This window comes from Elephantulus edwardii, unplaced genomic scaffold, assembly GCF_000299155.1.
Source record: "Elephantulus edwardii isolate Elephantulus edwardi_28Jun2011 unplaced genomic scaffold, EleEdw1.0 scaffold00108, whole genome shotgun sequence".
In the NCBI taxonomy this organism is placed as follows: Eukaryota; Metazoa; Chordata; class Mammalia; order Macroscelidea; family Macroscelididae; genus Elephantulus; species Elephantulus edwardii.
The window spans coordinates 173,986-180,470 of record NW_006399858.1 but is presented as its reverse complement, the minus strand read 5'-3'; the positions used below and the strand labels follow the sequence as shown (position 1 = coordinate 180,470).

At 40.8% G+C, this 6,485-nt stretch overlaps 1 pseudogene; it reads left to right on the top strand.

The window, feature by feature from the left end:
- The first annotated feature begins 6,030 nt into the window (after window positions 1–6,030).
- Window positions 6,031–6,485, top strand: part of LOC102848833 — a 13,236-nt pseudogene continuing 12,781 nt past the window's right edge.

Here is a 6,485-nt window from a genome sequence, read left to right as displayed (position 1 = left end):
GAGTAGTTGGTGATCTGTTCCACAATCAGCTCCTGGCCTAGTTTTCACAGCTGATATTGAGCTTCTCCGGCGGGTTTTCCACAGATGTAATCGATCTGATTCCTATGCATACCATCAGGTGAGATCCATGTGTATAATCTACGTTTATGTCTCTTAAAAAACGTATTTGCAATGAATAAGTCATTGATTTTACAAAATTCAATCATTCTATCTCCAGCTTCATTTCTGTCACCAAGTCCATGTTTTCCAACTGCTGATTCTTCTTCCTTGTTCCCAACTTTTGCGTTCCAGTCACCCATTATTATCAATGCATCTTCATTGCATGTTCAATCTATCTCTGCCTGTAAGAGTTGGTAGAAATCATCTATTTCTTCTTCTTTGGCTCTGGTTGTTGGTGTATATATCTGGATAATAGTAGTGCTCACTGGACTTCCTTGTAAGCGTATGGATATAATCCTTTCACTCACAATGTTGTACTTCAAGATAGACTTAGAAATTTCTTTTCTTACTATGAAAGCAACTCCATTTTTCCTCACCTTTTCATCTCCAGAATAAGATATCATGATCATCTAACTCGAAATGCTCCATGCCAGTCCATCTCATCTCTCCAATGCCTAGTATGCCAATATTTATGAGTTCTATTTCTTTCTTAACAATTTCTAATTTTCCTACATTCATGGTTCTTACATTACATATTCCAATTACTAGTGTCTGCTTACAACTGTTCCTCTTCCTTTGTATTTACATGCTTGACAGTTCTACCTAGGTTGCCTTTTCTGTTCATCTATGTGTGTTGTATTGTACATAGGGTTTTCAGAGGCCTGCCATTTCAGAAGTGGATGGCCAATCCTTCTTCCTAGTTTATCTTAATCTGAATGTTTAAACTTAGAAGAGTATCTGACAGACAGCAATTTGTGGAGTAGTGAAGGATAAAATTAAAAAGATAACTTTGTAATATTATGAAAAATTATATTCAAACAAATATGAAAACCTAGAGGAAATGGACAAATACTTAGATATTTACAACCTACTTGAGCTGACGAGAACTGAAATTGAACACCTGAACAGACCCATTACAAAACAAGAATTTGAACAGATAATAAAATAACTTCCAGCCAAAACCAGCCCTGGACCAGATGATTTTATAAGTTAATTTTATTAAACATGCAGAGAAGAACTGTCACCAATCCTACATAAACTGTTTCAGAAAATAGATAAAGATGGAATTCTCCCATACTCATTTTATGAGCAAACGTATCCTATATACCATGCTGTTATGTTGCTGTTATGTACCGTCGCATCGCTTGCGACTCATAGGGACCCTAAGTACAACAGCCCTAAACTCCTCTCTGTATTGTGCAAATCGCACTGTTTCTGACACTTCCATCTCGATTATCCTAGTCACTGAATCAATCCACCTCATAGAGGGCCTTCCCCTCCTGCGTTGTCCCTCCACTATACCAAAAATGATGTCCTTCTCCAAGGACTGGTCTCTCCTCCCAACATGGCCAAAGCATGTTAGACAGAGCCTCAGAATCCTTGCCTCCAAAGAGCCATCCAGTGTAACCCTTTCCAGGATGAATCTGTTTGTTTTCCTAGCAGTTCATGGTTCTCTCAATACTCTTCTCCAGCATCACAGCTCAAAGGCATCAATTCTCCTTCTACCCTCCTTGGTCATTGTCCAACTCTCTGATGCATAACAAGTGATTGCAAAGACCATGGCCTGTATCAGACGCACCTTACTCTCCAGAGAGACACCATTGCTCTTCAGTACTTTGGAGAGGACCCTAACAGCAGACTTTCCCATGGCAATATGTCTTCTAATTTCCTGGCTGCTGGTGTCGAGAGTGTTGACTGTAGCGCCAAGCAACCTGAAGCTATGAACAATCTCAATCTCTTCCTTATCCATCCTGATGCTGCCAATTGGTCCAGTGGTGAGAATCTTTGTCTTCTTGACATTGAGCCTCAATCCATATTGTAGGCTGCAGTCCTTGACCCTCTGCATCAGGTGCTTCAGGTCTTCCTCAGTTTCAGCAAGCAGAGTTGTGACATTTTCATAACACAGAATTTTGATAGATTGTCCACCAACCTTGACCCCACATTTCTCCTCATAGAGCCCAGCCTCCCAGATAATCTGTTCTGCATATAGGTTGAAAAGGTATGGAGATAGGTACATCCCTGGCATAGTTGTTGTTGTTGTTGTTATGTGCCGTCGAGTCATTTGCGACTCATAGCGACCCTGTGTACAACAGCCCTAACCCTGCTCTATCCTGTGCATCGTGCTGCCTCTGACACACCCATCCCAATTACCCCAGTCACTGAATCAGTCCATCTCATAGAGGGTCTTCCCCTCTTGCCCAGTCCTTCCACCCTCCCAAGCATGATGTCCCTCTCCAAGGACCAGTCCCTCCTTGCAACATGCCCAAAGTATGTCAGACGAAGCCGCAGAATCCTTGCCTCCAAGGAGTAGCTTGGTTTAACCCTCTCAAGGATGAATCTGTTTGTTTTCTTGGCAGTCCATGGTACATTCAATATTCTTCCCCAGCACCACAGTTCATTGTCCAACTCTCTGATTCATAACAAGTGATTGCAAAGACCATGGCCTGTATCAGGTGCACCTTAGTCTCCAGAGAGACACTGTTGCTCTTGAGTACTTTAGAGAGGTCATTAACAGCAGACTTTCCCATCGCAATAGGTTTTTTGGTTTCCTGACTGGTGGTGCCAAGAGTGTTGAGCATGGAGCTGAGCAAACTGAAGCTGTGAACAATCCCAATCTCTTCTACATCCATCCTGATGGATACCATAGCCAGGTAAAAACAACACCAAAATAGAAAACTACAGGCCAATATTTCTCATGAACATAGATGCAAAAATCCTGAATAAAATCCTGGACAATAGAATCGAATAATACATAAAAAATATAATTCACCATGACCAAGTATGATTCATAACAGGTATGCAAGGATGGTTCAATAAAAGAAAAACAATCAATGTTATTCATCACATTAACAAAGTAAAGAACAAGAACCACATGATCCTATCAATTAACACAGAAAAGGCCTTTGACAAAATGCAACACCCTTTCATGATAAAAACACTCAACATAAGAGGATTAAAGGAGAATTTCTTCAACATAGTAAAAAGTATATATGCAAACCCAGGAGACAATGTTGTTCTCAAAAGTGAGAGATTAAAGGCATTCCTTTTAAGAACAGGAACTAGGCAACGATGTCTACTATGCCCTCTCCTATTCAATATTGTATTGGAAGTCTTAGTGATAGCAATAAGACAAGAGAAGGAAATAAGAGCTATCCAAATTGGCAGAAAGGTGGTAGAATTATCTCTATATGTAGACGATAAGATGGTATACTTAGAAACTCTAAAGTCTCAGCAAGAAAATTACTGGATGTAGTTGATCAATTCAACAAAATGACAGGATACAAGATCAACATACAAAAATCAATTGGATTTATCTATAGTTACAAAAAGAAAACAGAGTTGGAGCTAAGAAAAAGAATACCTTCACAACAGGTAATCACAAGATTAAATACTTGGGAATAAATCTAACCAGAAACATGGAGGATGTATTCAAAGAAAATTATAAAACATTACTACAAGAAACAAAAAGAGACCTGGAGAAATGCAAGTATATACCTTGCACATGGATAGTAATACTGAATATTGTGAAAATGACAATACTACCAAAGGCAATTTACATGTTCAGTGCAATCCCAATACAAATACTAATTCCATTCTTCAACAAGATAGAAAGGCAATTTCCAATTATATTTGGAATGGAAAGAGGTCCAGAATAAGCAAAGAGAAACAAGGTAGGGAGCGTCTCACTCCCTATTACAAATCCTACTACACTGCCATGTTGGTCAAGACAGTATAGTACTGGCACAATAACAGACACATAGATCAATGAAATAGAATTGAGAACCCAGAAATTAGCTGATCTACATATGGTCAACTGATTCTTGACAAGGAAATGAAGTCAGTTAGTTGGGGAAACAACTGCCCTATTAACAAACGGTGTTGGCAAAATTGAAAAAGTATCTGTAGAAAACTCAACCAAGATCCACACCTCACTCCCTCCATACACTAAAATCAACTCAAAGTGGATGAAGAAACTAGGACTAAAACCAAGGACTACAAACTTCATTAGAGAAAAGCTTGGAAAAACTCTAGGAGCCCTAATCCACAACATGAAACAGTCTCCCAAGCATCCTGAAAAACCTACAACCAGGAGAGGATAAAATAGATGAATGGGACCTTCTAAGAATCAAATCCCTCTGCACATCCTAAAACTTCTCCAACAGGATAAAGAGGGAAGCCACAGACTGGAAAAAAGTATTTGGTAATGACATGTAAGATAAGGGACTTATAGCTAGAATTTATAAAATACTCAAGCACAACAAGATAAATTAAAACAATCCAATTGAAAATTTGGCACAGGATATGAACAGACACTTCACCAAAGAAGACATTTAGATGGCAAACAAAAACGTGAAAAAATATTCACAATCCCTAGCTCTAAGAGAGATGCAAATCAAGACAACTATGAGATATTATCTCAGCCTAGTAAGAATAGCAAAACTTAACAGAACAGCAAACACAACATATACTGGCAAGTTTACAGAGAAACTGGGAGTGTAAATGGTGCAACCACTGTGGAAGGGGGAAAAAAAGTTGTAAGTAGAAATACCATTTGACCCAGCAATTCTACTACTGGGAATACACCTAAACAGATATATGCATATCCATGTTTATTGTGGTTTTGTTCACAATAGCAAAGAACTGGAAACAACCCAAGTGTCCATCAACAAACGAATGGATAGAGAAGCTTTGCTATAATAACACAATGGATTACTATGCTGCATTGAAAAACAAGGAAATAATGAAATACTATACAAAATGTGTGACCATGGAGGACATTATGCTGAGTGAAATTTCTGTTACAAAAGGACAAATACTACATAGTGCCAGTGTTGTAGCAGGTCTGACATCAGAGTTTGGGGAAAACTAAGTGGGGGTAAATAGTGTATGCTGCATTTAAACAGATGATAGAGACCTGTTTAAGAGGAATATATGATTAGGTATTATTGTTATGACAAGAGTACTGAATGAAAAGCTGCATAGTGTAGTGGACTGGATGGCGATTGTATAACAATGAAAGAATTTTTTTCCCCTTTTACTTTTCAAAGAAAAAAGCAAATTGGGGGAAGGAGTGGGCAGAGATGAAAGTGTGTAACAATGAATAATGGAAATAATTTTTTAAAAAAAGACAAAGATTCTCACCACTGGGCCAATAGGCAGCACAATTATAGATGGAGAAGAGATTGAGATTGTTAGCAATTAATTGCAGCTTGCTTGAATCCACAATAAACACTCTTAACACCAACGGTCAGGAAATTAAAAGAAGAATTGCATTGGGAAAACTTACTGTCATGGACCTCTCCAGAGCGCTGAAGAACAGCAATGTCAATCTAGATACTTAGGTGTTTCTAATTCTGGCAATGGTCTTCTTAACTACTTGTTATGCATCAAAAAGTTTGGTAATTACTAAGGATGACAGAAGAAGAATAGCTGCCTTTGAATTGTAGTCCTGGAGAAGATTCTTGAACATACCATGGACTGCCAAGAAAACAAATCAGTCTGTCTTGGAAAGGGTGAAACCAAGTCTCTCCTTGGAGGCTAGAATTTTGAAGCTCCACCTCACTTACTTTGGGCACATGGTCAGGAGAGATGTATCCTTTGAGAGGGACATAATGCTTGGAGGGGTAAACGGAAAGCAAAGGAGAGGGAGATCCCGGATGAGATAGATTGATACAGTGACTGAGGCCATGGGAGTTGATGTGTCAGTGTTAGTGAGACCAGCTCAGGATAGGGAAAGATTCAGAGCTGCTGTACACAGGGTCACTATACATCACAGGCCACGCAATGGCACATAAAAACAATAACACAGAGTTGCTCCTGCGTCAGGTGCTGCTGCTGCTGAGCTGCGGAGCCTGTGGTCCTGTCGCCAAGATGCCGGAGGAGACGCAGCCCCGCGACCAGCCGATGGAGGAGGAGGAGGTGGAGACGTTCGCCTTCCAGGCCGAGATCGTGCAGCTCATGTCGCTGATCATCAACACCTCCTACTCGAACAAAGAGATCTTCCTGCGGGAGCTCATCTCTAACTCCTCGGACGCGCTCGACAAGATCCGCTACGAGAGCCTGACGGACCCCAGCAAGCTGGACTCGGGCAAGGAGCTGCACATCAACCTGATCCCCAACAAGCAGGACGGCACGCTGACCATCGTGGACATGGGCATCGGCATGACCAAGGCCGACCTGATTAACAACCTGGGCACCATCGCCAAGTCGGGCACCAAGGCCTTCATGGAAGCGCTGCAGGCCGGGGCCGACATCTCCATGATCGGGCAGTTCGGCGTGGGCTTCTACTCGGCCTACCTGGTCGCTGAGAAGGTGACCGTGATCAC